The sequence below is a fragment of the Toxorhynchites rutilus genome, chromosome 1, assembly GCF_029784135.1.
Source record: "Toxorhynchites rutilus septentrionalis strain SRP chromosome 1, ASM2978413v1, whole genome shotgun sequence".
NCBI lineage: Eukaryota > Metazoa > Arthropoda > Insecta > Diptera > Culicidae > Toxorhynchites > Toxorhynchites rutilus.
The window spans coordinates 148012729-148023060 of record NC_073744.1 but is presented as its reverse complement, the minus strand read 5'-3'; the positions used below and the strand labels follow the sequence as shown (position 1 = coordinate 148023060).

Genomic DNA, 10332 nt, shown 5'->3' with positions numbered 1-10332 from the left:
GTGACTTAAGCGATACTTGTCAAGAGCATTCAGTTTCGGTTGGTAAGAATACCAATATCTGTGCCGATGCTATTGAGGTGAAATTAAACGAGTTCAAGGAGCATGTCAGACTGGCTCGATTGCAACGAGAATATCACCAGAAATGTTGTAAGGAGGGAGCTGATATGGATTCAACTTTAGTACTTTCTTTTGATTACGCTCAAACTGTTTCATATCCTAGCAGCCCTCAACAACGGGGATCATCCTACTTCTAAGCTGTAAAGAAATGCAGCATTTTCGGAATTAACAACGAAGTTACGAAAATACAGAACAACAGTACTTAATCGAAGAACAGTACGATGTAGGAGAAGGACCGAATTCAGTCATCAGCATGTTGGACCACTATTTATCGAAGCAGCCGCTATCGAAGAATTTAATTGTGTTTTAGGATAACTGCCCACTCTACATTGTTGTGCCATATTGGTCCCAACAAATGGTGTCGACAACGGTGCCGATATCGTGCCATTTTGTAATGATTTTGTCGACCTGCTCTTCGTATTCGACAACCAATTACGAGTCAAACCTGTGCCAATCTGGCACCGCGTCGGTCGAACGCAAAACTGCTCGACCCTTATTATAGCTCCATTTGATTTTCAAGGAAACGAAAATTAAATATAATGAAAAAATATCGTTGGTGAGAAATATGTAATTTATTTATAAGAAAAGCAATTATTTTTAAACTAACACACAATTCCAATTTGAAATACAATTTTCAATTAACCAGCCTACCATTTTTTTCAGCCAATATTTTTTTTTCTTGTAAAAAATATGTTTAGTTCAAATAATGTTAATTTGAGTATTTAACATCTACTCTATACATTTCTAGGCTTTCGTGAATATTTTTCCATATATTATATATTGGGTTATCTACACAAATTTTTCAAACCCGAAAACCTAACAAATGATTTTTCTTTTAAGAATATAAAAGTTAAAGTTGTAATCTTATGTTTTCTAATGTATTACTATATGTACTATATACTATTTTTTTCTTCGCTTAGTATAAATATTTTCAGTTATCAATCGATATGAATATTTTGTTTGTACATGTTTATGCATTCGAGAACATAGTTTTTGGATTCCAAAAATAGAATTAATTTGTAATTTGTAATATAAAAAAAATAAATTGATATCTTTTTTTAAATATGAATTTCCACAGACGGAGATAATTCACGTTGTTTTTCATATTGTTTTCGTAATTGAAATTAAAAATTTTAATGAATCGAAATAAATGGGATTAAGTAAAGTGATGATTAATTAGTATCATTATTTAAATTTTTCTATGGTCTCTGTCTGAAATTACTGAATCGTTATAATAATCCCTCTCCTCTCCTAACGATTCCGATCGATGATGAACTTCATCTATGCAAGTTCTGAAAAAAGAGAGTAGCCAATAGAATATGCAGTTCGAATCACGACAAATATTACCTATTCAAAGCAATATGAGCTGATGGCTTCCATCGACGACGTATCTACTCATTACGTCAAATGATCAATCTGAAACAGAAAGATACAATCAATTATAGTTTTTCTTAATCTCATGTATTAGGTTAGGCAGATAGAAATATATTTTTGCTCTAGTAAATGGCTGCTTATGCTTATCATTCGTTCTGTAAGTCTCATCGGGTTATATTGGCTAGCGTTAGAGAGACGAAATTACGTATTAAACTCAACTATCAGACAGTTTTGTGAATTCTTGACTATGTTTTGTTTGAGCGGCTGTCAGTCAAATATGGAAATTTGTTCGGAATCGGTGGAATAAGGCTGTATAAAAAATAAACTTGATGCATGGGGATCAAACAAGTCAACACAAAAACTTATATGCCAATTTTCCATCATTCCATTGCACAATGGTCCAGGAGATGTATTTAAGTGGAAATTAGCATTTAAAGCTCGACAGTTATTCTCTAGACAAAAACTGCCTTCAACAAATATGTTATAATAGAGCGCTCACTTTTATGATATCAAAAATAGGGTGACCAAAATTGTCGATGAAATAAAAAATCTCACTTTCTTATCTTTATAGATAGAGGTAAACATAGTTCTACAATGTTGTAGTCCCAGTTATTTGAAACATCTTTGTAGAATAAAGTTTTTTTTCTATCTCTTGAAATAGCGCCTTTTTTCTATGTTACGTTAAGGTCACAATGAAAAAAACTGTTTTTCTACTTTAACTTTTATATTTTAAATTCTACATACAAACTGTCTTCGGAAGACTTTTATATAATATAAACATTTTCCGATGCACAACTTATCATTATCTCAACTTCACTCAAAGTTATTAATATTTCTTCCCAAAAAATACGTATTCTTTAATTGTTTGTCATTCTTTCTGGGGCAAACATAAACAAAGTTTATTGGCGGCATTTGAAAGAACAAATTTCACTCTATATAATATGTGATTTCAAAACGATGTTATTTTTTTGTGTTTGAGTAAATTGAAACTGAAATCATGAGTTTTTGGGTTAAAAAACATCAACAACTTTGAGTAGGATTAAAATATTAACAAGTTCTGCATCGCAAAATGTTGGTATTGATAAGCTCTAAGAGTCGTACCAAGACAGTTTTGATGTAGAATTTGAAATATAAAAGTTAAAGCAAAAAAACTCGTTTTTTCATGGTCTTTGTTCTACAACGTTGTTTAAAAAAATTCGGGCTACAACAGTGTCCAACTATGTTTATCTCTATCTATAAAGATAAGCAAGTTAGACTTTTCATTTTATCGACAATTTTGGTCATTTTTATGTTATCAAAAAAAAATGAGCGCTCTATTGTATGTAACAACTTTGTCGAAGACAGTTTTTGTCTAGAGAATAACTGTCGAGCTCTAAATGCTAAATTCCACTTAAATCCATCTCCTGGACCATTGTGCATTGTTGAATAGCAACATAATCGACTTGTGGGAGGGATTGGTAGGGAACCATCTTCTCTCAATTAGGATCTGTACTGTACACAATTCTACCCAAAACAAGGTGAATTATGTTTCATTAAGACAACACCAAGGAGTTGGAATCTTAAAGTCCTGATCCGGCACCAAATGTTTGCCACCTGTTCCTATCTATGGCCGATTATTTTTCTGGTGAAAAAGTTTCAGGAGTAGCTTGTGAAATCGATTTTCGAGACGGAAATTCAGCAACAAATTATCAAACAAAACGGAACAATTTAGCTTAAACCTGATTATTTTAGCTTTACGAAGTAATATTTTGAAGATCTTGTAAACAAAATGAATTTATTTTTAGCTAACCTATATTGTTACCTTTTACAACAAATCTTTAAAAATTTAAAAAGTAATTCAGAAACATCAGGAAGATATTAATTTTTAAAAGAGTTCCTCTAGAATAATTGAATATAATAATATGTGGAAACTTACTCTAGACACTCAATGTTTTCCTAGTCTGAATCGACCATTATCTTCTGTGGTTGATTATTGTCATCTTTAAAAAATGTTATTTGATTAGTAATATTTTAAATATTTAAATTATTTTGAAATACCTAGTATACGAACAGCTTCTTCAGGTATTTGATGTATAAACTGTTGTGATTGTGAAAGAATGTTATGAAAAATGTTAGTAAATGTATGCAAAAATAAATTAGTAAAAAGTAAATATAATTTGTTTAATAATTAAATTTTGAAAAAAAAACATAATACTCCCCTGTATTCACTATGATTTTGCTGATGCTAAGACTATGGATAGCAGTCCTAAAACCCGATAAATAAATAAAATAATTACTAAACAAAACTGTTTTACCGATTATTAAAATCGATTCTCCTCATAGCATAATCATTATACAAAAATCAATTGTTTTACTCACCAGTATAAATTATGACTCCTGCTGATGATGGGAGGATGGAAGGTAATATAATGAAATGCCTGAAAATAGATAAAATGATTATTATACAATACAAATACATCTAATGTAAATCCTTGATAAAAAAACCGTTTCAACTGTTGGTTAAATCGATGCACCTCATAAAACGCAACAGTTGTGCTAAAATAAATTCATGACACTCACCAGTATTTACTATCAATTCTGCTGATGCTGGGGTGATGATTGACAATATGAGGAAATATCTGAAAATAAAATTAATAATAAGTATACACGGTATACAAGGAACCGTTTTAATAGCTAGTAAAATATATTTTTCTCAATGCATAAAACAGAAAAATAATCCAGAAAAAAAACTCATGGTACTCACCTGTATTTATTATGAATTTCGCTTATGTTGGGACGATGGATGTCAATACGAATTACACAAATACTATTTAACCTGTGTTGACTGAGTGCTGCTGAAATGGAGCTTTCATGAATGTAAAATACTCTGAAAATATACAAATAATTAGTTAATAATTCATTTCACTCCTCTATCAAATCCAATAGCGGATCAACTGAACACATTTTTTCGACCGAAAAATGATACGATAATGTGATTGAATTCAATTTACTCACCTGTTAGAATTATCTGCTGTGTTATCCGGTGATTTGTTCAATGCAACCTAAAAAAGACCAAATGAAATTTAAAGTGAAAATGTAGATAAAATGTAGATGTAGACAATGTTTGTTTCTCGATTCACTAACCGTTATGTTGTGTTGTGACAGTTCAACGAGGGAAAAAAACTCTGCAGTGCTGCAGTGATGACGATTTCGTGTAGTTTTATTGTGATTATAGCTGAAACTGTGAACAGTGCTGCCTGTGGGAGGCAAGGCGGGGTACGATTCCAGCACTTTTGTAGCACTTCACTTCACTCGGTCCACATTGTACCTATAACCGCTCGAAAATATAGGAAACTGGATGTGTAGGTCAAAATAAGAACAACACAGTTGAGGGGCTTAGAATGAAAGGGGGGTAAGGGATTTGATCGATTTCTCTACATCGACTCTCTCTTTTGGTCATAACTTAGCTGCAAATACATTCCCAGCTGTATTTGACAATGTGGAAGATTAGTCAGAAGTTCATCTATCAGATTCTATAGCAAACTTAAATTGGAACGTTTTTGCAGCTGAGTTATTTACTAAACAAAAAGTTGATGAAGAGAAATCGATCAAGTCACTTACACCCCTTGCATTCTGAGTCCCTCAGTTATAAATCACTTGGCAAATCGTGTCCGCTTGGGTCTGAACGAAAGAATCGAATTCCACTTTTTGGTAACGAGTCACACCAAATTTTCGCCTGATAGAACGTTTGGATTGCTCAAAATGAACTACTGTCGTCATAATGTCGATTGTTTTGATGATTTTCGTGAATCTGTGATCAAGTCAACTCAAAGTGGTCACAATCTTGCTGTTGATTGTAAAGATGTTCCTTTCTACGTTTTTGCTACGGACTTCGCTTCATTCAACAAACCTCTAAAAGGTTACTGAAACCTGAACTCAATTTTTTTTTTGCTTCATACTGAAAGTTGATTTCAATTTTGTTGTGTTATGTTCTCAGGTATTACGAAAAATCACCATTTCCTATTCACGGTAGATGGCAACACGTATAAAGAATTTCAAGACACTGAAGAAGTGAGCTTTGATTTAGTGACGACTGAAATTCCTCCCTTATCCGGCATCCAAAAGTTGCAACCGGAAGGGTTGTCTCTTGAACGGCTATGGTACCTTTTTAAACAAGTTCGAGATTTATGTTCCGATCCTAACAAAAAAGACTTGGTAGCTCCGAAGCCGAAGAACCTCTGCCTAAAAAAAAACAAATAAAGAAGGTGAGCTGAGTAGAAAAAAATACCAAGAAACGCGATGAGAACAGCACGAAAAAAAAAATTCTCATCTGAAGAAGCTGAGGCAAAATGCGTTTGATTTTGAATTGAGAAATTACGTTCATTATTCAAAATTTATTACACAATTTTTTTTATTATTTTCACAGAACCGATTGAGGAGACCATTGCTGTAAAGAAGATGAAAAGAGCGGAAATGTTTCGAAAAAAAAAAACAGAGCAAAAATGCTGAAGAAGACGAGGTAGAATTTTGGATTTTTTGTACTCCATTATAATTATTATCTAAAAATTGTTTTAATGGTTTCAGATCCTTCAAATGTTGAAAAAAAAATCAAAAATGAGCAGAAGAAGAGTCGAAGTGGTTTGAATAGAAAAACCAACGTTGATGCTAAAGAAACAGCAAACAAAACAAAAAAGAAAATGAAATTTTGTAAATTTTTTCAGGCGTTTCGAAATAATTATTTTTATCGGGCTTGTACGAAAATTGTATTTACGGCGTCAATATTCGACTTAGAGACTTCGTTGTTTTAAACGATTTTTCAGCGTTTTCCGGTACCAAATCGCTGAAAAAGTGAATTTGCCAAAAACACGTGCTGGGTCCCTTTTTTCGTGGTCGATCACATATGTTTAGCATTAAACTCGCAAATAAGCAACACATTGCAGGATAGTGCAGTATCGTATGGAGAACCAATGATTTGAATTCCCACAAATCAGGTCCTTTTTTTCACGTCTCATAAAATTATTTTGCATTTAAAGGGAAATTTGCTGTTTGCCAAGGTTTTCTAAGTATTAAGCCATATATTTTATTTAATCACTAGCTGACCTGGCAAACTTCGTTCCGCCTATTTTTTTATTATCAATACCATCAAACTTGTTTTCTTGTTAGGCGAACGTTTAAGGGTCCAATCGCAGAATTGTTCATTGATTGATCTTCTAATTGATTCTTTACAATTTACTTTTATTAAAAAAATCCTAGTTCTGCTACCAAAATTCTTCCTTTCAATATTTAATTATTTTCAGACACAATCCTCGTTCAATATTTTTCAATCACTAGCAAATAATATGTTTTTCCCTTACATTGCATTCCATGATACAGAAAATATTATAAAATGATGACATTTCAAATCGAACGATTCCTTCCTCGAGTTTTGCGCTTACCCCTTTGCTCGTGCTTGATTAATTCTCGGGATATGCACCCCCCAACCCTTAAAGAGGGGGTGCCAGAACACCATAGAAACGTTTCTTGCTCTCTAAAACTTCCACTTGACAAATTTGATTCCGTTTGCTTGATTAGTTCTCGATCGAGTTATGCAGAAATTTGTGTTTCATTTGTATGACAACCTACACCCCCCCCCCTCAAAGTGGGGGGAGAAGTGTCATACCACAATAAAAACATTTCTTGCCTTCCAAAACGTATACATGCCAAATTTGGTTTCGTATGCTTGTCTAGTTCTTGAGTTATGCAGAAATTTCGGCTGATCAGATCTACGTCGTCCATATATTTTGTGAGTTTGTCTTCACCCAAATTAGAATGATAGAGTACTTTGGAAAATATTTGAGATGATTGGAAAAATTTACTATGCATATCTTTATATTATATATAAGAAGGATATTTAAAATAAAAAAAGAAAATTCGAAAATAAGAGGTACGCATATGTATGATTCGCTGTGAAAATCACCATTGGATCAATTTTACAGATCTGAACAATAACATACAAATTCTCTTGAGGTATATTCGTTATTTTTACCAACCAAAATATTCTCTAGAAATACATTATATGGCAGAACAACGTTTGCCGGGTCAGCTAGTTTGATATAATCTGTAGAAAAAGTCTTGGTATCCCAGAAATCAAATAAAAGCACGGGTCTCTTCTTTCTCGACATTTCACAAATCATAAAATGATTTTTTTTAAGACTGTTATCTGAAAATACATTGATTTATTTTTCCACTCAAAGAAAAAGATCGAAAATTGATTTCGAGCAGTCTGAATGTTCCAAATTTAAAAAAACGTATATTTTTCGAAATCAACATCAACAACAAGCATGAATCGAATCCTGAATTCATCTGTTGAAGCGGCCATTTCCAGTCACCTGAAACACTCAAATTATTGTATGATCAAAATTAACTATCATGTAGTCTTCAAAAAAGGTTACTCATATATTTTCATGTTTCAGATGCAAATGAATTTCATTTCCTCTATAATTCAACACATGATCGCCCATTCGCTATCCAACTCTTGACGAGTAAAGTTCAGTGTCGGTATTGTGCGTTGCCACTTTTGCTATTGTGCTATTGGTACGAGTGAATCGTGTACGAGTGAAGGTCATTGCTGTCCGCTTTCGACCTGACCTTTTGTGAAGTGGAACGAAGGAACAAAGGAAGCAGCGCTCTTGCAGCGAGCCGGATTGCGGCTGTTGAACTGATTCGGCATAACGGGATCGCCATCGCGTGACTGTCGCAAACGGGATTCATCATCACGTGGCTGCGTAAGCTATTCTTGCGCTATTGTGTTGTCTCCGTAGCGCGTAGCCTCTGTCTTTCCCTGATTAGGGCTGTAGAGCGCATTATTGGAACAACTTATATATTAAGGTACACATATTTATTATTAATATTATTATTCAATTCATTTGTTCATTGTTTGATATTATTATCATAATTTTTTTTTTGCTATTTTTTTTAAGATTATTGTTAAAATCAATAATAATTTAGAAATAAGACAGAAATTTTTGTAAAATGGAGAATAGTGGAGGATCTCCAGAGATGGAGATCTCCGATAATGAATCTCATACAAGATCTGGGAAAAAACATAAACGAGTCCCTCATAAGGAAGATAATTCTTCTGGGGACGAATCCGCTCATCCTACCAAGCCCCCCTCTAAGAAAATAGCAAGCCTCCCTTCTCAACCCACTGTTACTTCCACTCCCCCTCTCCCATCATCGATTTCGCTTCCCCCTTCTGATGCTTCCGATCCAACCCAATCCTCGTCCTCGTCCTCATCCTCATCCTCGTCCTCGTCCTCGTCCTCGTCCTCGTTCTCGTCTTCCCCCTCTGTTGTCTCCGCTCCACGTGTCAGAGTTTATCCAGAAGATGCACCTGGAACTGGCCCTTGGGTTGTTTTCCTCCGGCCAAAACCGAAAGGAAAAAACCTTAACGTGATTCAGATCATGAAAGATCTGGCCAGATACACTTCTGTATCTGAAATTCGCAGGGTTAGACCGAACAAATTGCGAGTTGTCGTGAATGAACGGAAACACGCAAACGAGATTGTTGCTGATCAACATTTCACTCTCGAATATCGAACATTTATACCCTCCCATAACGTAGAAATTGAGGGGGTGATAACTGAAACGGGTCTGACGAGCGAACAAATAAAAGCAGAAGGAAAAGGCAAGTTCAAGAAGCTCCCCTCAATGGAAGTGAAAATCTTGGACTGTCGCCAACTCGGGAAACTTTCCCATGATGGGGACCAAACTAAATTTACGCCGTCCGACTCGTTTCGAGTCACCTTTGCTGGTGCCGCCCTCCCTGACTACGTTATGGTGGACAAATTGAGACTACCTGTGCGACTCTTCGTGCCAAAGCCCATGACTTGCAACAAATGCAAGTCAGTTGGTCATACTTCGGATTATTGTGCCAACAAGGAGCGCTGTGCCACTTGCGGAGAGCAACATGAGGGGAAATCCTGCAGTGCGACTGAGCATAAATGTCCATATTGCGGGGGATCCCCACACGAGCTCTCAGTTTGTGAAAATTACAAGAGTCGCTGGGAGAAACAGAAGCGCTCTTTGAAGGAACGCTCGAAACGCACTTTTGCGGATATTTTAAAGGGCGCTTCTCCACTGGCCCAACAACAACAACCAATCAACACACAAAATGTCTTCACCACGTTGCCCGTTGACGAAATAGAAGCGGACACAGCTAACGGGGGCACACCGTTCATTTTCCAAGGGAATCCCCGGCGCAAAAATGTGACCACTCCCAAAGTTCAAGGACAAGCCCCTCCGGTGATACCCCCTGTTAGCATGCCTAAAAAAATCGAGTGCAGCGGACAAGCAAAATCAGGTTCCTCCTGGTTTCCGTGGGAATAATTCACCTTCGAATGGCCCAGCACTCGAGGGGACATCAAAAACCCCAACTGTCCCTGTTATTCCGTCCAGTTCAACTTCCCAATCGGGATTTATAAAGTTGTCTGACCTTTTGGACCAAATCTTCAAGTGTTTTAATGTTTCCGACTCCATCAGAACCCTTGTCATCTCAATGCTTCCAGAATTAAAGACAATTTTGCAACAATTGATGCAAACATGGCCCCTCCTTGCAATGATTATCTCTCTTGATGTCTAATTCAAATAGAGAGGTCGGAGATATCACTGTTTTACAGTGGAATTGTCGTAGTCTTATCCCTAAATTGGATACATTCAAAATTTTAATTCATAACTACAATTGTGATGTTTTTGCTCTGTCCGAAACTTGGCTTTCTTCGCGAGATGATATCTCTTTCCACGATTTTAATATTATACGCTTGGACCGTGATGATAGATACGGAGGGGTGCTTTTGGGGATCAATAAGTGCCACTCATTTTTTA

General features: G+C 35.4%; 1 long non-coding RNA gene across 1 annotated transcript; it reads right to left on the bottom strand.

The window, feature by feature from the left end:
- Positions 1 to 1214: 1214 nt before the first annotated feature.
- Positions 1215 to 6037, bottom strand: LOC129763231 (uncharacterized). The gene is made up of 9 exons (XR_008740842.1): positions 4615 to 6037; positions 4486 to 4532; positions 4235 to 4357; positions 4051 to 4109; positions 3850 to 3908; positions 3529 to 3736; positions 3407 to 3470; positions 1465 to 1533; positions 1215 to 1409 (listed from the first exon to the last, which is right to left on the bottom strand). It is a non-coding gene; the product is annotated as an uncharacterized LOC129763231 (long non-coding RNA).
- Between the last annotated feature and the right edge of the window lie 4295 nt (positions 6038 to 10332).